The sequence below is a fragment of the Bos indicus genome, chromosome X, assembly GCF_029378745.1.
Source record: "Bos indicus isolate NIAB-ARS_2022 breed Sahiwal x Tharparkar chromosome X, NIAB-ARS_B.indTharparkar_mat_pri_1.0, whole genome shotgun sequence".
Lineage (NCBI taxonomy): Eukaryota > Metazoa > Chordata > Mammalia > Artiodactyla > Bovidae > Bos > Bos indicus.
This window is the reverse complement of record NC_091789.1, coordinates 136,894,890-136,916,070: the sequence shown is the minus strand read 5'-3', so window position 1 is coordinate 136,916,070 and position 21,181 is coordinate 136,894,890. Positions and strand designations below refer to the sequence as shown.

At 39.7% G+C, this 21,181-nt stretch overlaps 1 pseudogene; it reads right to left on the bottom strand.

The window, feature by feature from the left end:
* LOC109555043 (dual specificity protein phosphatase 18-like) overlaps positions 1-21,181 on the bottom strand; it is a 226,765-nt pseudogene extending 205,584 nt beyond the window's left edge.

Here is a 21,181-nt window from a genome sequence, read left to right as displayed (position 1 = left end):
TCCCCTTCACTTACCTTCTATGTCTATCTCCAAAGATCCTCTGCCTCACGTAAGGATATAAGCCTATTGGTGTTTCCAGAACTACTTCTATAGGAAAACCCAAATAATAAATATAGGCTGCATCTGTCAACTTACTCTGCTAAATGAAAATCTCACTGAAACATAAAAAAAAAAAAAACAATTCTCACGTTGATAACCACTTTTAGATTATTCCCACTCACTGGGAGTCCTGGTATTTGAAAATAGTCTCTTTCCTCTCTAAGCATCATGGTAGTGGTTCCAGAGGCAGTGGAAGATATTAGATGTACATGTACCTTCTTTACAGACTGTTGAATAAATCTGGATGAACTTCTAAACCTGATTCACCCAGAAACTATGAAGATAATTTGATTCAAACCCCAGACCTGATCCCCTGTGTCTTTGCTACATGATGAAATCAAAAGCTGAAAAGAGACAATGGTATATAACATATTTGAAAGTTACCTGTGTTGGCTAAGTTATATTAAACTAATTAATCTAATTTTATTGTTTTTAATAATTTGTATTGATGTACAGTTGATTTATAATGTTGCTTTAGTTTCAGGTATACAGCAAAGTGAATCAATTATAAACATACATATATCCACTTTTTTTTAGATTATTTTCCCATATAGGTCTTTACAGAGTATTGAGTAGAATTCCCTGTGCTATACAGTAGGTCCTTGTCGGTTATCTATTTTATATTCATATATAGTAGTGTGTATATGTCAATCCGAATCTCCCAATTTATCTCTCCCAGACTAATTAACTTTAATACTTTTCCTTCTTTTCAACCTAATCATAAATCAAAGGTTTTCAGTAATTCTCAGAGCAAGAAGAATTTCCATATTCAACATGACAACTTGAAATGTTGGAAACGCTTAGACTATTAAGTGATTAACTAAATGAGCACTACTTGCTTATTAAATTGCATAATGTAAAATGAATATTACTTTCAAATATTCAAATAAAAGACATAAAATACTGAACATAATTGCTGTCAAGTTTTGATTATACTCGTCGCAAAGGTAACCTGAATAAATGGAAACTTAGAACATGTTTCTGGAAGGGAAGACAAGTGTCAATTCCTCTAAAAATAATATACAAATGCCATTCCAATCAGCATGAAAATAAGGATTTTTAAAAAGGTTAAATAATTTTAAAGCTTATATAGAAGAATAAATGTAAGAAAATAAAACCAAGGAGAAAGTAAAGGAAATTTTGAGGAGAGTAATTTATCTTTCCACATATTAAAACTTACTGTAAAATCTGCTGTATAGTATCTGCATAGGAAGAGACAAATTCATGGTAGAACAAAGTGCAGAATTCAGAAACAAATTCAAGTAAATGCAGAAACTTAATTTACAACAAGTGTAGTACTGCCATTTTGGTTTTCTATCTGAAAATAAACATCATAGCTCTACCTCATACTGTATTCTTTTAAAATTCCAAAGATTATAGTTTTAAGAGTGAAAATAAAACACTAAAAATATTAGAAGAAAACTTAAGACAGTAAATGGATAACCTTAGAAAGTGAATGTCCTCCCTAACAAATAAAAGCTACCATTACATCTTTAATCATTACATCTGTAATACCTGGATTACAGCAATAAAGTCTTAACTACTCTGCCTGCATTCACTCACGTTCCTCTATAATACATTCTCCAAGTAGGATAATCTTTGGGAAACAAAATCTGTACAGCTGAACATGGTTGGACCTCCTGTAGCTATGTCCTCCTTTTTCATCCTTATGTTTGTTTATTTGTGTTTTTCTCTTTTTTTGTTTCCTTGAGTCAATTTTTGGTCTTTGTTGAGTTTTTTAAATTGTCTTTGTTTTCTATTTCATTTATTTTTGTTATTGCTTTCTGTATCTTTTTTTAAAAAAGGTTTTATTGTTATCTTTGGATATGATACATACTTATTAGTCTTTCTTCTTTTCCAATGTAAATATCTAAGAGTATAAATTTCCCCTACAGTATAACTTAACTTGAAAGTTTGGGTATGCAAGTTTTGTCATTATTATAAAGTTATATTTCCATCTTGGTTTCTTTTCTTACTCATGATCATTTAGATTTGTGTTAATTTCCAAACATATGGCATTTTCAAGATGATTCTTACTGAAATGTCACATAAGTACCAAAAAGTACACACCTCAATGAACTTCCACAAAATGAATTTACCCACGTACTCATTCTCAGAACAAGATAAAGAATGTTATTAGTTCCAGAAGCACCCAGTATGTCCACTTCAAGTCATCAGCTTCCCCAAAGGTAACTAATTATCCTTACTTCTATCACCATCAATCAGTTAGTTCTGTCCACTTTTGAGATTTTATATTAAGAAAATATAGAACATTCTCTTTTGTACTGACTTTCATTCTTCCCATAGTTGTGAGATGTGTCCATTTTGTTACATGTATATACAACTCTTGATGGACATTTGAGCTATTTTTTCAGTGTTTGACTCTGATTGATAATGCTTTTACTAACATTTTGTGGGAATTTCTGTTGGAAATTGAGTTATGTGTTATAGCTATGCCTAGATGTAGAGTAGAGACTACCAATTTTCCAGTAGGGTGGTACTGAGATACATGACCACCAGTAGAGGACAAGTTTGGGGTACTACCACCTCATTGCCAACATTTAGCATGACCCATTTTCCTAGCGCTAGGATTTGGGGAGCACAAAGTGGCTTCTCATTGTGTCTTAAATTTGCATTTCCCTGAAGAACTGAGCCAAGCACCTTTTGATATGCTTATTTGGTATCTCAGAAATCCTTTTTTATGAAGTACCTATTCAAGTCTTCTGCCCATTTTTAAAAATTGAGATGTCTGTATTTCTCTCACTGATATGAAAGAATTTTTAATAAACTGATATCAGTCTTTTCTTCAATATTTGTGTTGAAGATTTTTTCTTACATGTCTTCCTTTTTCACTCTATTAATGTTATGTTCTCATGATTAAAGGTGTTTTGTTTAGATATGGAGCAACAAAACTAATAAACTGGCAATGGGGGTAAATATTAGAACAACCACTTTGGAATATAATATGGTATTACCTTGTAAAGTTGAAGATAATCCCTGTCACCCAGTTTTTTTTCTTCCCAGGTATCTGTCCCAGAGAATCTCCAGCACAAATGAACACAGAAATTGGATAGCAATACTATAAAAAGGTAAAAATGACAAATGTCCATTGACAGTAAAATCAACAATTTCTAGCATATACACACAATGGAACAATATATGGCATCACAAATTCAATAATACACATCGACTTGGATGAATCACAAAATTATAATGTCAAGTATAAAATCAATTCTCAGAAGTCTATATGCAAACTATGCAAATACAGTTGAAACTATATCAATGCCAAAATCATACTAAGTTTGACAATACACTGTTTAGGAATATGTATATATTCAGAAATAATGAAATTATAATCACAAAGAAATGATAATAAACTTTAAAATAATGGTTATCCTACCTGGGAAGGAATTCAGTTGGGAAGGTACCCTCAGTGTCCTGAAGTTTTGGTAGTGTTCTAGTTCTAAAGCAGGATGCAGGTACACAAAGGAGTTTCATTTATTATGACTTTTATATAATATAAATGTACCCTATATGTCTATTTTATAATCAAAGGCTTTTTAATATTAAAGTGAAAGTCACTCAGTCGTGTCTGACTCTTTGTGACCCCATGGACTATACAGTCCATGGAATCCTCCAGGCCACAATACTGGAGTGGGTAGCCTTTCCCTTCTCCAGGGGATCTTCCCAACCCAGCGATCGAACCCAGGTCTCCCGCATTGCAGGAGGATTCTTTACCAGCTGAGCCATAAGGGAGGCCCAAGAATACTGGAGTGGGTAGCCTATCCCTTCTCCAGCAGATCTTCCTGACCCAGGAATTGAACTGGGGTCTCCTGCACTACAGGTGGATTCTTTACCAACTGAGCTATCAGGGAAGCCCTTTTAATATTAGGTACCCATTAAAGTGATATTTTTGGAGGAGTTTGAAATATCATGGAAATTACAAAGATCAACATATATGCTTCTGTATGCATAGCATACCTCTGGCAGGCTATATAAGAAAGCGGTAATGGTAGTTCTTTTAGATAGGTTGTCTGAAAAGGCTCCATCAGCCCCACTTTTCATCCTTCTCCATCCTGCTTTGTATCTCAGACTCTTTAAATACTGTTGCTACTGTCTCCTTTGCTCTAGAATTTCCAGGTGAGTTCAACCAGTTGGAGGCATCACAGAAAAGAGTGAGACTTAAGGATTTATTCCTTCAGCTCCTTCCCTGCCCATTGGCTAGGATTGTCTGTGTCCCTCTAAGAAAGGCACCTGTTGCCTTGCCCTTTGTATTAGTCAGGGTTCTTCAGAGAAACAACAAATACGATGTGTGTGTGTGTGATAAAGAGAGACACAGGTTTGTTATACTGAACTGGCTCACATGATCATGGGGCTGAGAAGTCCCAAGATGTGCAGGGTGAGTTAAGCTGGAGAGCCAGGAGAGCTAATGAGTAGCTGCAGTCTCAGTCTGAAGGCCTGAGAACAAGGAGAGCCAATGATGTTAAGTTCCAGTCCAAAAGCCAATAGGCTCAAGTCCCAGAGGGAGCTGATGTGTTAGGCCAAGTCCAAGGCCAGAAAAGACTGTTGTCCCAGCTCAGCAGTCAGACAGGAGGAGCTCCCTCTTGTTTAGTCACTCAGTCTTGTCCAACTTTTTGAGACCCCATGGACTGCAGCCCGCCAGGCTCCTCTATCCAGGGGATTTCCCAGGCAAGAATACTGGAATGGATTGCCATTTCCTCCTCCAGGGGATCCTCCCGACCCAGGGATGGAACTCATATCTCTTGCATTGGGAGGCGGGTTCTTTACCACTGAGCCACCTAAGAATTGGCAGTTCCCTCTTATTCAGCCCTTTTATTCTATTCAGGTCTTCAATAGAGTGGATGGTACCCACCCACATTAGAGAGGCCAAATGTCTGGCTATTCCATGGCCTAATCATTCTTTCCTATAGCTGTAGTTGCTTCACTGTACCTTGTTTTCCTTGACCAGTGCTATTATAAACAGTCCCTTAAGTAACCATTTCTCAATTTATCCTATTTGAGTATATCATCTGTCTTCTTCTTGATCCCCAACTGATACTCATATTTTTAAATATTAGTATTCAAAAGCAGAGACATTACTTTGCCAACAAAGGTCCATCTAGTCAAGGCTATGGTTTTTCCTGTGGTCATGTATGGATGTGAGAGTTGGACTGTGAAGAAGGCTGAGCACCGAAGAATTGATGCTTTTGAACTGTGGTGTTGGAGAAGACTCTTGAGAGTCCCTTGGACTGCAAGGAGATCCAACCAGTCCATTCTGAAGGAGACCAGCCCTGGCATTTCTTTGGAAGGAATGATGCTAAAGCTGAAACTCCAGTACTTTGGCCACCTCATGCGAAGAGCTGACTCATTGGAAGAGACTCTGATGCTGGGAGGGATTGGGGGCAGGAGGAGAAGGGGACGACAGAGGATGAGATGGCTGGATGGCATCACTGACTCGATAGATGTGAGTCTCAGTGAACTCCGGAAGTTGGTGATGGACAGGGAGGCCTGACTGGCTGCGATTCATGGGGTTGCAAAGAGTCGGACACGACTGAGCGACTGATCCGATCTGATTGTTTTTCAGTCGCTAAGTCGTGTCTGACTCCTTGTGACCCCATGGACTGCAGCATGCCAGGCTTCCCTGTCCTGCACTAACTCCTGGAATTTGCTCAAACTCATGTCCATTGAGTCAGTGATGCCATCCAACCATCTTATCCTGTGTCACCCACTTCTCCTTCTGCCCTCAACCCTTCCCACCATCAGGGTCTTTTCCAGTGAGTCAGTCCTTCATATCAGGTGGCCAAAGTATTAAAGCTTCAACATCAGCCTTTCCAATGAATATCTAGGGTTGATTTCCTTTAGGATTGACTGGTTTCATCTCCTTACAGTCCAAGGATCTCTCAAGTCTTCTCCAGCACTACAATTCGAAAGAATCAATTCTTTGGCACTCAGCCTTCTCTATGGTCCAACTCTTACATCTGTACATGGCTACTGGAAAAACCATAGCTTTGAGTATATGGACCTTGTCAGTAAATGATATCTCTGCTTTTTAATATGCTCTCTAGGTTTGTCATAGCTTTCCATCCAAAGAGCAAGCATCTTTTAATTTCATGGCTCCAGTCACCATCCACAGTGATTTTGGAGCCCAAGATAATAAAGTCTGTCACTGTTTCCATTGTTTCCCCATCTATTTGCCATGAAGTGATGGGACCGGATGCCATGATCTTAGTTGTTTGAATGCTGAGTCTCAAGCCAGCCTTTTCACTCTCTGCTTTCACCCTCATCAAGAGACTCTTAAGTTCCTCTTCACTTTCTGCCATTAGGCTGGTATCACTTGCATATTTGAGGTTGTGGATATTTCCTCTTGGCCCCTTACTAAAAGGCCATTACTAAAGTAATGATACTCTTACTTTTAAATATTAGTAAATGTGGTTTAAATTTCTAACGTATAGTAGATTCTGCAAGCTTATTGGTAAAGGGTTTTTCAAACACACTGAGATCATAGGCCAGCTGAGTGGTTCAGAAGGCCTTAGATGCCCAGTTTCTCTCTCTCCCTGGCCTTACGGTGTGAATTTTCAAGTGCCTCTCTCCCTGGCCTTACGGTGTGAATTTTCAAGTGCAGCCAAGGACCAGAGGAAACCTCAAATGCTAACACCCAGACAGCACTGACTGTCCATGGTATCTGACCCAGGATCTTTGAACTACGGTCTGGCCTCATCTCCTCTAGGACACAGCTGGCCACTAACAAGCAATCCAACATGACATTTAAAATTCAAAATGTGAAACATAGAATAATGAAGCCATCTGGTCGATATTGTTGTCCAACAATTATAAGTAATGTGAGCTATAAATACAACAAGCAAAAGGAAGCAAACAAGAGACCATTAATCAATACAAACAATTCGCACGAAATATGATGACTCAAGTGTATTTACACAAACAGAAAATCCTTTTTCAGGAGAATCTTTACAAATGGTGCACTAAAGCAGGTCTAGATGGAAAAATACAACCTGCTAATGTCCTTCAGTCATGCGACTTCTCTAAAGTAATAAAAAGCTGCCCGGGAATTTCACACAGGGAACCGTGATGTTGACATTTAATAATTCACAGTTATATATGAAAGGTAACAGGACCAGTCTTGGTTCAGGATCCAGAATAACTTAACAAGAGTTACATCATAAGGACAGCTTAGTGACCAGGACTCTAAGAAACTAGTAACACTTGTCATCAGCCCCACTCATAAAACCTGTAGGAGCTTGAATGAGAAAATAAACAATCACAATAGTTTGCCTCTGGATCTATATCTCCAAAAGTCTCATCTCTCTGACTATCCCATAGTCAGCTCAAATTCAGCATATCTAAAACTGAACAAATGCTCCTCCCTTCCCAACCTGGACTTTCTGTTATACCCTAGGCTTCTGACATGAGCAACTTAACATATGATGCAATCTGCAGAGAGAGAAAACACATTTAAACTACATGGTTGATTTCTCAAAAGAAAGGAGAGTGTATAAGAATGCGTTGCTGCTGCTGCTTCGTCGCTTCAGTTGTGTCCGACTCTGTGCGACCCCATAGACGGCAGCCAACCAGGCTTCCCCTCCCTGGGATTCTCCAGGCAAGAACACTGGAGTGGGTTGCCATTTCCTTCTCCAATGCATGAAAGTGAAAAGTGAAAGTGAAGTCGCTCAGTTGTGTCCGACTCTTAGCGACCCCATGAACTGCAGCCTACCAGGCTCCTCCATCCATGGGATTTTCTAGACAAAAGTACTGGAGTGGGGTGCCATTATTTGTCCTCAATTCTTCCTTCCTTCCCTTCCTTTACCTGGGTTTACTGTGGGCCAAGAATAAATCCCAACCCTCACTGATTTAGCCAATGGAATTAAAGGTTTTAGTTGTGCTTGCAGGGTTTGTGTTGGTCTCTTTGGCACTTCTACCATTGGCCATGAGAACAGGCCTTGAGTAGCCACTAGGGATATATCAAACAGATCAGAAACCAACCTGCAGCCAGAGCCAAGTGCTGCAAAGCCATAACCACTTGTGGACCCATGGGTAAGAAATAAGTGCTTGCTTGCTTTTGTAAGCCACTGAGATTGGAAGCAGGGTGCTTACTTGTTATGTAGCATTATCACAGCAGAAACCTGACTACAGGTTTCCTCCCTGGGAAGACAAGATAACAAGTGTATATAGCACAGTCTATCCTTGGTAGTTTATTGTTTGTACACACACACACTCCTTTATTCCTGTGCATATTTTTTAATATTACCACCTACTACAGCTAATCCGCATACAACCAAAAAAGAACTGACCCCCTTCCCCAATAGGAAGCAACTCAAAATCAGTCACCCCATCCAGCTGCCAAGTTAATATATCTCTTGGTGATACCCATGACTCAAGCAGAATGAGATGTGACATCTCATGGTCTTGCAATGTGTGGCCTGAATGATATCCATTATATGATGTGAACAGAGAGGGGCCAAAAATGTTCATTAAAAAGGAAAAAAGAAAAGCAACATGTCAAGCATGGAATGACCCTCCCTGGAACATCTTTAGTAAAGTATCTACTTGTCAATTTGCCTCCCTGGCAGTGGAGAGAAGTCGTTGATCAACTCAGATTGTGTTCACTGAATTTCCTTCACCCGGTGTCTTCCAAGGCCCCACCTGAGTGAGGTGGTGGGAGCTTCCCCTACCACGCATGGCACCATCGTAGCAGCCTGCTTCCTAAGGGAGCATGACCAACAGACCCTGGGTGCACTAGATCGCCAGCTATACCAAAATTTAGTGCTCTCTTGAAGCACCTTGAGAAAGGCAGAAAAGTAGCCCACCCTGGGAAACATCTAGACACTTTACAGGTGTAGGTATACATTCCCAGGAAAAAATGAACCATAGTCTGATCAGCAGTTTTGCTGTCCTTTATTATAGAAAAGAGGGAGGGCTCAGCCATTCACTACAACTCAATCAGCTTCACATTCTAGGATCTGTTCCTTGCAAAAATCCCTCCTCGAGGTACAAATTTATGGCTTAGTTTTCTCCTGGTTGCAAGTAAACAGAAACCAACGCTGGCAATAAGCACAGAGTGAGGGAGTGGGCTGTGGGAGAATCCACCGGAAGAACACACACTCCAGAACAAGCTGGACAACCAAGCTGTGAAAGGCAGAAAGCAGGGTCGCAGTGACCAGAGTGCATGGACCATTCACCCAGGCCTGTGAGATCGGCAAGGTTACAGGGAATGCCCAAAGTAAACGTGTCTCCTGGAGCTCAAGGAACAGCCACTTTGGGGGCTGATGAAAAGGTTCTAAAATAGAATGTGATGATGGTTGCACAAAATTGTGAATGTACTGAAAATCTGTGAATACTTTTTAAGTGGGTAAATTGTATGGTATGTGAATTATATCTCAATAAAGCTAGTATAGATATAAATTTTTTTAGTCAGGAAATCAAAGAGAAACAAAGATTAAGAAAAGACAATTCACAAAGGTGGAGATCAGAATGGCTAATATTACCAGCAATCAGAGAAATGTTAAAACAAGAAGATACCATTTTGCACCCATCAGAAAAAAATTAGAAAAATGAGTAAGACTTAGCAGGTGGTGTGGGGGATCTGGCCCATTCCTGATCTGCTGATAGAAATGTAGACAGGCAACCTGGCTGGTTGTGACTCAGTTAGGTGTGCCTACTTCCTGTGCATGTGTGTTTAGTTGTGTCCGACTCTTTGCGACCCCATGGACTGTAGCCCACCAGACTCCTCTGTCCATGGGATTTCCCAGGCAAGAATACTGGAGCAGGTTACCATTTCCTCCTACAGGGATCTTCCCGACACAGGGATTGAACCTGTATCTCCTGCACTGGCAGGCAGATTCTTTACCACTGACCCACTAGGGAAGCCCCATTTTCTCTGTTGTATGGTCAGCCACAGAGTTTGACATACCACAGAGAACCACTGCTGAGCACTGGAAATGTGACTAGTCTGCATTGAGGTGTGCTGTCAAGATCAATAGACCCAGACTATATACTAAATTTTAAAAAATGCCCAATAAACATTAAATATCACTTCTAAATTAAGACATCATTTACGCAGCCACTTGAAGAAATTTTTTAGTTCATAGTCATGGTTTTCCTTTATTAACTGTCATTTTTAAATAACTTTGATTGGGCCATCAGCGTTAGGGGCACCTTTCCTGCTACAGGTTTCCTAGGTTGCCTTCATTCTGTTTCAGATTAGAAAAGAATTATACTAATATGCAATTATTATTATCAAGCCAGAAACAGGCAGGAATCATGAGAGCCATGTAAAGGGGTTTGAGTGTAATTTACAAATTTAATAAATTCCCAACTGCAGAGCATGACTGCATTTCCAACTGTTCATCATTCAACAGCTGAAAGCCCCATTATTATTATAAAACCCTTCATGAAACATGTCATAATCCCATAAATCTACCCAATTCTACCCTAGGTTGGAGGAAATCATCCTTGAGCATGTTCACATGTGTGTACAACTTCTCTCAGTAGAGGAGAAAGTCTCACATACATGTCATCACCTCCCAGGTAAGATGCCATGACATGATTCTCTCTCCGTTAAAGAACTCTTGAAAGACTCAGATGTTACTCATGTGTGAATCTCTTCTGATCTGCCCTAACATCAGAATGAATTATCTGAACATAGGGCTCAAAGTTTACTGTCTAGCACCCTACTGGCAAAGTTGACTCAAAAATGTTTGATGAATTGAATTATCCATGTGTCTCAACCTTTCTTTTTTAAGAATTCCATTTTCTTCAGTCCTGATTAGAAGGGCCAAATTTGCTGACCAACAGTAGCTTCCCCCTGAAGCTTTGACAGGTGGTCTGGTTATTTTCTAGATCAGATCAGTTGCTCAGTCGTGTCTGACTCTTTGCGACCCCGTGAATCACAGCACGCCAGGCCTCCCTGCCCATCACCAACTCCCGGAGTTCACCAAGACTCACGTCCATCGAGCCAGTGATGCCATCCAGCCATCTCATCCTCTGTCGTCCCCTTCTCCTCTTGCCCCCCATCCCTCCCAGAATCAGAGTCTCTTCCAATGAGTCAGCTCTTCGCATGAGGTGGCCAAAGTACTGGAGTTTCAGCTTTAGCATCATTCCTTCCAAAGAAATGCCAGGGCTGGTCTCCTTCAGAATGGACTGGTTGGATCTCCTTGCAGTCCAAGGGACTCTCAAGAGTCTTCTCCAACACCACAGTTCAAAAGCATCAATTCTTCGGTGCTCAGCCTTCTTCACAGTCCAACTCTCACATCCATACATGACCACAGGAAAAACCATAGCCTTGACTAGACGGACCTTTGTTGGCAAAGTAATGTCTCTGCTTTTCAATATGCTATCTAGGTTGGTCATAGCTTTCCTTCCAAGGAGTAAGCGTCTTTTAATTTCATGGCTGCACTCACCATCTGCAGTGATTTTGGAGCCCCCAAAAATAAAGTCTGACACTGTTTCCACTGTTTCCCCATCTATTTCCCATGAAGTGATGGGACCGGATGCCATGATCTTCGTTTTCTGAATGTTGAGCTTTAAGCCAACTTTTTCAGTCTCCACTTTCACTTTCATCAAGAGGCTTTTTAGTTCCTCTTCACTTTCTGCCATAAGGGTGGTGTCATCTGCATATCTGAGGTTATTGATATTTCTCCCAGCAATCTTGATTCCAGTCCAGTGTTTCTCTTGATGTACTCTGCATATAAGTTAAATAAACAGGGTGACAATATACAGCCTTGACGTACTCCTTTTCCTATTTGGAACCAGTCTGTTGTTCCATGTCCAGTTCTAACTGTTGCTTCCTGACCTGCATACAAATTTCTCAAGGTTATTTTCTAAACTATACCGAAATCAAGGCCAAAATGTAGAAGTATGACAATGACAATCAGTAGATTTTGCTGTAAATGTTTGTTTTCCTTTGACTGCAGAAAACACTCATTACTTGCAAATGTTATTAAGGGGAATGTAAAAGAACCTGCCAAGTAAATTTCCCCCATGATGGTCCTGGGTACAGAGTGGGAAATCCTAGAAAAGTAAAACCAACTAACCTGTGTCTTTCCTCTCCTTTAAAAATACTGTTCAGTATCTGCAGAGTTCTAAGGAAGAGTGAAGCAAGCACTTTCTCAAAAAACAGAGGCAGAAGTAGGGCTCAGGTACCTGGGGGCCACCAGAAGAAACCAGTCAGATGACAGACTGCCACACCCAACAGCAAGTTTCACAAGTGGCTATACTATACTGGTTTCACCTCAAACACAAAAATATGCATAAGCAAATAGGAGATGCTTTATGGTTTTAATATTATACTTATGCTTTCTGAATTATACCCAGGGGTTCTACCATGAGCAAGTGGTGGATGTACACATCCCCTTTATGCACAATCTAGAGCTGTGCTGTCCAACACCACAGCAACTCCCTCATGCAGCTACTGAGCACTCAAAATGTGGCTAGTCTGAATTAAGATGTGTTTGTAAATACAAAATCCACACCAAACTTCAAAGACTTAATATAACAAAAAGAACATGAAATATCTCATTAAAATATATCGACTACATGTTGAAATTATAGTTTACATATATATGGGCTTCCCTGGTGGCTCAGAGGTTAAAGCATCTGCCTCCAATGCAGGGAAACCCGGGTTTGATCCCTGGGCTGGGAAGATCCCCTGGAGACGGAAATGGCAACCCACTCCAGTATTCTTGCCTGAAGAATCCCATGGATGGAGGAGCTTGGTAGGCTACAGTCCACGGGGTTGCAAAGAGTTGGACACGACTGAGTGACTTTTATCTCATTAAAATATATCGACTACATGTTGAAATTATAGTTTACATATATAGTAGCAAAATATATTACTAAAATTAATTTCACCTGTTTCTTTTCACTTTGTAATATGGCTACTACAAATTTTCAAATACTACATATGGCTCACTTTTTTTTTTTTTTTTTTTTGGATAGGACTGGCTAATATTTGCTTAATGTATTTATGTGCTCCTATGTTGAGTGCATATATATTTACAATTGTTATATCCTTGCTCTGATTTATCCCTTTATTATTATGAAATGTCTTTGTCTCCTATTATAGTCTTTGTTTTAAAGTCTATTTTGTCTGATATGAGTTCTGCTATTCCAGCTTTCTTTTCATTTCCATTTGTATGGGATAGCTTTTTGCATCCCCTCACTTTCAGTCTACATGTGTCTTTAGATCTGAAGTGAGTTTGCTGTAGGCAGCTCATGTATGGGTTTTGTATTTGTATCCATTCAGCCAGTCTACATCTTTTGATTGGAACATTTAGTCCATTGATATTTAAACTAATTATTGATCGGTATGTACTTATTGCTATTTTGTTCATTATTTTCTGGTTGTTTATGTAGTTCTTTTTCCTTTCTTGTTTTGTGCTCTTTCTTTGTAATTTGATGACAATCTTTAGTTTCATGTTTTTCTTTCTATTTTTGTCTGTGTATGTGTATCATAGGTTTTTGATTTGTGGTTACCATAAGATTTACATATAACAACATATGTATATATACACATATATATACATATACATATATGATTATTATAAGTTGATAATCTCTTAAGTGTAAATACATTCTAACAACTCCACATTTTTACTCCCCCCAGCCACCTTTAAAGTTTTGTCATCATATTTTTTATCTTTTTGTTTTGTGTATCCCTTAACTACTTATTGTGGATATAGATGATTTCACTACTTTTATCTATTAACCTTCCTACTATATTTATAAGTGGTTGGTTAACTACCTTTAAAGCATTTTGCCTCTACCAATGAATTTTTACTTTCATGGTTTTCAGATTTCTACTGTGGTCTTTTCTGCTTAGAGAAGTCCCTTTAAAATATCTTGTAAGGCTGGTTCAGTGGTGCTGAAGTCTTTTAGCTTTTGCTTGACTGTGAAACTCTCTCTCTCCTTCAAATCTGAATGAAAGCCTTGACAGGTAGAGTACTCTTGAGTGTAGGTTTTTTCCTTGTATCACTTTGAATATATTGTTTCACTCCCTTCTGGCCTGCAGAGTTTCTGCTGAAAAGTCAGCTAAAGTTCTTATTGGAGTTCCCTTATACATAACTGGTTGTTTTTCACTTACCACTTTTAAGATTCTCCATATTTAATTTTTGTCATTTTAAAAAATGTATCATGTGTCTTTTGGTGTGGCTCTCTTGGTTTCCTCTTGTTTGGGACTCTGTGATTCTTGAACCTGGGTATCTGTTTCCTTTCCCAGGTTAGGGAAGCTTTCAGTCTTGCCAGTATTTCTAATACAAAGATGCATCTACTCAACTCCTACTCATGCATCAGGATTTGGTTCAAGCACCCAGCTAGATCACAGGTTTTTCCATATTCTCAGCTACATCAATTCAGGGTTGGGCACACAGCACATGCACAATATCTGTGACAAACTGAACTAAAAATTGACCTTTCCCTTGTACATTTTTTTGTACTCATTTTTTTCACTAGAGAAATATAACCACATCTGAAATAAGAATGCTGCTTAAATATTATAGTAAAACAAGAATTTTTGCATGATATGCCTCTGAAAGAACCCAGAACCATTTGATAATATGGTCTCCAGGGAAGGGAACAAGAATTCTTTTATAATCTTTTTAAGAGAATATCTTCATTATGTAGAAAAAGGATTTTTTAAATTTAGGTTTCACTGGAGACTTGTAAATAATTTTTCTTGCCTTGTACCTTTTAGATCAGTAGTCAACAAACTTTTTCTGTAAAGTGCCAGATAGTAAATATTGTAGACTTGTGGGTCTCTGCAGCAACCACTCAATTCTGCTGTAGTAGTTTTAAAACAACCATAGATAATATGTAAAGGAAGGTGAATGATTACGTGTAAATAAAACATTAATTTAAAAAATAGGTGGAATTTAACCAGTTTACCACCCCCCCACCACAAACCTGCTTTAGATAGTGTCTCCTTTGAACAATACAGAATGTGTAATCATATTCTTTACTTTTTCATTCTTAAATAGGTTAAAACAAATCTCCCTCCAACTCAAGTTAAGAATTATGCTAGGAATGTTGGAACAAAAAGATAAAGATAATGGGGAAGAGAAGAAAAACATCTAGTTTATTATATAAAATCAGAGAGTTGTGATACTCACCCAGGAAAGTAACAGTGTTTCAAAAGCCACGAATAACTCTCTCCTATCAGAAATCTTCCAGGTAAGAGTCAATGGTGGCAACAAAGAAGTTATATTCTGGGTTAAAAATTACTTCTGAGTCTCCATACTTCTCAAGTTGGACACTAAAATAATATATACTTGTGCAAATAAATTCAGAAATTGCTATTCCAGAAATGCAGATAATCTAAATTAACTACATATTGACTGCTTACCATTAAATTCTCTACAGAAGTGACAACTGTAACAAGTAGTTTCATCATCCTGGCCTGTGGCACATGATGAGGATTCTCTAATTCAGAGGATCTCCCTGAAAGGGTGATTCAGTGTGGAAGAGTTTAGTTTACTGGGACATTGGTCCTAAACCCCAGGTTCTAGGCTTTTATCTAACTCTTCAGAATACTCCCAGCATATTATCTGTAATCCTAGTCTCTCCCAGAAAAAAATTAAAGCAATATTCTATTTTCAAAACAATTTCTTGTTCAAGAAAAAGCAGGGAAGTTTAAAACTTAGCATTAAGGCTATAAATGAACTATATAACCAAACAGTGCCAACTAGATTCCCCAGCTTTACACTGGTATTCTCAGAGTAAGCAGGTAATACCAAAGAAGTTTTAGGGATAGAAAGTGGGTCCCATAGATTTTGCCACCATCTTTTAGAGATATTCATGGGCATAAACCTAAAAGACCAAAAGTTGCATAGCAAAAAGCAGATCAAAAAGTTCAATTTGTATTTCCATCAGTGTCTGTATGTCCCACATGGAAAGCCTATGTAGAAATAGGGTAGGATGTCTACTAGACCAGTGAAAAACCTTGATGTTTAACAAAATTCAAATTAAGATGGAAATCCAGTTGCTTTGTTCAAGGGCAGTATGAGTCACAATCAAATGAGCTTTTTTTCAAAATGGCTCACCTATTATTACTGATAATAGAAGAAGCAGAGATATATGTAAAATAGCAGCTCATCATTACATTTGGCTTACTAATAAACCCATACTCAAATGTAAACACAAATGAAATAATGGTATCACTCAAGAAAAGCCTACCTCAGAACTGAGAGGCTGGTTACTTGCCCAGAGCTAACTTTCTGGCTAGTACTGACTATGCTACTCAGATTAATTATGAGTATAGATCTTACTTCCTTACCACTGACCCTAAGAGTACAAGCTTGATTCTATTTTGCAGATTCAAAGAATCCTACATCTTCCCATCCACAAGTGAAAGAGTTAGAAGGGAGACTCTCAGAAGGGTTTGGCAGCCTAGGGAGAAAGTGATCCAGACACAATGCTGCTATATGATCTTGAGCTCTTTCTTGCTCCATTTAAGAAATTCAACCACACCCCCAAAACACTAACACAGAACCCACAGGCAACATTTCACTAACTCTGGATTTCTGGGGCTCTCTGTGTATCTCCCCTCATCTTGTATGGCATCTTCAGGGTGCAGAACTTCAACTCTATGGGGAAACTGTGATGAGTGTCAATGTCTGGCACTGACCTTAACAGAGCACAGATGTGCATATAACTGGTACTTTTTACTACAACAAAACAGAAAGTTCAAGTAAGAAATACAGCAACAAACGAGACAATTAGGAATGGAGCTGGAGAACTTATGGAGAAAACAAAGAAGCTGAGTCCCTTCAGCTTCAGTTCAATCCAAATTTCAATAAAGGAAGAGTGTGGGCTGATACCAAGCAGCTGATGACACCAGTGAAACACTATTACCACTCACCCAACTGCCTGCCAGTCTGGGAAACCACACCCCCACTGGATCTTGCAGCTCTCTACCCACTATTTTTGCACTGTGAGACCATGAGCACAAATTTGTGTAAAACATTTACCTGCTTTGCTCAAAAGGCCTTTCTTGGCTCACTAGTTTGTCGGAGGATCCCATTTTACACTCTCCCATAAGTGTCTTTGTCCTTATTCTTTAATGTTCATAGCTCCCTGAACATATCACAATTATACTTAAATGCTTATTTTCCTATAGATTTGTGTAAAGCCTGCCTTCCCCAAAGAAAAGGTCAGGTGCAAGAAGGTAGGTTGCTTCTGCAGGGGAAGAAAAATCATTTTGCCTCTACCCTTCTAGGTTCTTGACTGAGAACTTTCTGTAATAACAGATTAACAAGAGAAAAACAAATTCTGTTGTTGAACCGAAGACTGTGTGCATATGTTTCCTGAGGCCAAACAAACTGAAACACTGGAGTCTGGAGCAGAGAAAGGTTTATTGATTGAGAGGCCACCACCAGAGAAGATGGGAGATGTAGGCTAATCTCAGATCCATCTTACTGGCTGGCCAGGGTGTAAGATCTTCAAAGGCAAAAGGGGGTAAAAGCATGCGTGATCAGCTCATGCACAGTTCTCTGATTGGTGTGTGAAGCAGCGACAGGGTCATGTTTTGGGAGTCAACACCATCAACCTGGTTTCAATCGATCTGGGATGCTCAACAATCCATCTGCTTCTGCTCAACAATTAGTCACCATCTATCACTAGGGTGAGGGTCTTAGTTTTTCCTGACACAGGGATCGAATCCAGGTCTCCTGCATTGCAGGCGGATTCTTTACCATCTGAGCCACAAGGGAAGCCCTCAGTTCCTGCAGAACAATTCAAAGATAAGCATCAGATTGTCATGTATCCCTGGAAGAGGAACTAGGGCTCTGTATTACCACTGAACTATTGCTGCCCAATATTTATTTTGGGGGGCTCCAAAATCACTCCAGATGGTGACTGCAGCTATGAAATTAAAAGATGCTTGCTCCTTGGATGAAAAGCTATGACCAATCTAGACAGCATATTAAAAAGCAGAGACATTACGTTGCCAACAAAGGTCTGTCTAGTCAAGGCTATGGTTTTTCCAGTAGTCATGTATGGATGTGAGAGTTGGACTATAAAGAAAGCTGACTGCTGAAGAATTGATGCTTTTGAACTGTGGTGTTGGAAAAGACTCTTGAGAGTCCCTTGGACTGCAAGGATATCCAACCAGTCCATCCTAGAGGAAATCAGTCCTGAATGTTCATTGGAAGGACTGATGTTGAAGCTGAAACTCCAATAGTTTGGCCACCTGTTGCAAAGAACTGACTCATTGGAAAAGACCCTGATGCTGGGAAAGATTGAAGGCAGGAGGAGGAAGGGGATGATAGAGGATGAGATGGCTGGACAGCATCACTGACTCGGTGGACATGAGTTTGAGTAAGCTCCAGGAGTTGGTGATGGACAGGGAAGCCTTGTGTGCCGCGGTCCATGGGGTCACAAAGAGTCGGACACAACTGAGCGACTGAACTGAACTGACTGTTGCCCAACTGCCTGTCCTTTGTTTCTGCATCCTCTCACTTTCCTAATTAGTAACTGACTGAGTCTACTCTTTGGAACTCAGGGAAAGCACAGGACACTGAAGCCTTTTTCTACAACAAGAAACAGGACATGGAAAGTCTTTGGTATCCAGGAGGGCCCTGCTTCGTTTCAGTTTAATAGCATATATACCTGCTGTCGGAGAAGGCAATGGCACCCCACTCCAGTACTTTTGCCTGGAGCATCTCATGGATGGAGGAGCCTGGTAGGCTGCAGTCCATGGGGTCGCTCAAAGTCAGATATGACTGAGCGTCTTCACTTTCACTTTCATGCATTGGAGAAGGAAATGGCAACCCACTCCAGTGTTCTTGCCTGGAGAATCCCAGGGACAGGGGAGCCTGGTGGGCTGCTGTCTATGGGGTCGCACAGAGTCGGACACGACTGAAGTGACTTAGCAGTAGCAGCAGTATACCTGCTGTAGACATGGAAGAGACCCAGGAAAACTGAGTAACTTCTAAACAGCCCAAGCCATCACCTTTGCTAGCATCTCCAGCTAAAGAGAAAAGATGTTGTGGTGGAGGCCACTTAAGGGAGGTGACCAGGCAAAGCCCAGGAATCCAGGGTGAGGTTGTTATGCAGATTGAAGTCACTGCCTTCTCCACTGAGAAGAGGTTCCGGAGATTTAGAGTCATGGAGGTTTCCCTTATAAATGTAAATGTCTCTTAAAAAGGGCAACTTCTATTCAGTTTTCAAAGCTTTTCCTTGTCTGCTGTTTCTTTAAAACCAGCCTAAAATAATCCTTTTGCCAAAGAGACATACGTGGGGGGCAGATTCTGCTTCCCCTCACTTCCCCCAGCGCCTACACCAGGTGTTACTCATCCTGGGGACTCAAGATATATTTGCCAAATGAGTGAGTTATAATACCTTCCTACGTGTTCACGGCCACGGCTGCTCCACTATCCTAAGCAGGTATGCTACCACCTTTCTGCGCTTCGCTGGATTCCAAGTTCAATGGCTGTCTCCAAAAGAGAAAATCTCCTGTAGCAACAACAAAGAGACTGGTTTGTTGTTTTTAAGTGCCCTTCCTTCCGGTCCTATTTACATGCATCATTAGCCCAAAGCGTAAGCACTGTATTATAAGTTATTTTAGAAGTCATAATCATTACAATTGTAAACTCCCACTGAAGCCAGACTACCCCTTGAGCTGTTCAAGAATCCCCTTGGTGCTTACGTACCTCTCTCTAGGAGGCCTATTCCAGCTTTTAACCTTCTGTGTGGGCTTTTCATTTGGAGCCTCTTGTGATCTTCAAGCTGTAATTTTCACAAGTGGCACCCTAAAGCTCTTTAATATTTTTGTTTACCAGAAGTATTCATTTCATTTCTGCATGTTTGGTAGATGAATCTTCTGTAGCAGTTCACAAAATAATGTTTTACAGCATTAAGAGAAAAAAGTTAAAGGCCAAAGACAACCACAAAAAAAATCAAGTGAGCAGTTAAAATATTTATATTAGTTTCAGAAGGCTCAAATGTAAGCAACAACTAAGTCATCGCAAGCACATTCAACAGGGAAATCAGGAAGCATACTGGATAAGAATGTTGTACAGCTGGCCAGAGACTGGGGCAGGTGAGGAAGATGCGGGGCTACATCCTATCTATTTTAAAATCTGGTATTTTGCTCTTTGTGAATTTTTTAAAATGAGTTTTGGTTTTTAAAAATTCTTACATTAAAATACTACTGATGCTTCCTCCAAAAGTCAAATAGAATTACCATATGTAATTCCACTCCTAGGTATAACTGTTTACCAAAAGAGCTTTAAAAAAAAAAAAAACAGATATTCAATTATTTACAGAACTTCCATGGTGGTCCAGTGGACTCTGTGCACAGTAGGACTCTGTGCGCTCACTGCCGAGGACCTGGGTTGGATCCCTAGTCAGGGAACTACGATCCCACAAACCTCACAGTGTGGCAAAAACAACAAATGCAATTATTTACACATGACTGTCTACAGAAGCACTATCACAAAAGACAAAAGGTAGAAACAACCCAAATGCCCATCAATGGATGAATGGATAAACAAATTGTACTCTAATCCATACCAGGAAATTCTATTCAGCCTTAAAAAGGAAAGAAGAACTGACATAGGCTACATTGTGGATGAACTTTAAAAACATCAAGCTCAGTGAAAGAGGCCAGACACAAAAGGCTACATATTGTATGATTCCACTAATATGAAATATCCAAAACAGGCAAATCCACAGAAATAGAAAGGAGTTGCGGAGGGCTGGGAGGGAGGAATGGACAGTGACTGCTAATGGGTGTGGGGATTTATTTTGGAGGAATGGAAATGTTTTGGAATCAGATAAAGGTGGTGGTTGCACAATACTGTGAATGCACCTAATGCTATTGCATTGTTCACTTTGAAATGGTTAATTTTGTTATGTGAATTTCAGCTCAATAAATATGTGTGTGTGTGTGTGTTACTGATTTTGACTCCTGATTTTTTTTATGCTCCCTTAAATTCAATGCCTGAGGCCAGGGCCTTACTTACCAACCCTAGTCTTGGACCTGTTTCATTTCACTTTTTAGTAGAAATAAACAGTGAGAAATTGAGATAAGCTTGGGCCACATGTAAATCTGTGGCTGAATTCCAAGTAACAG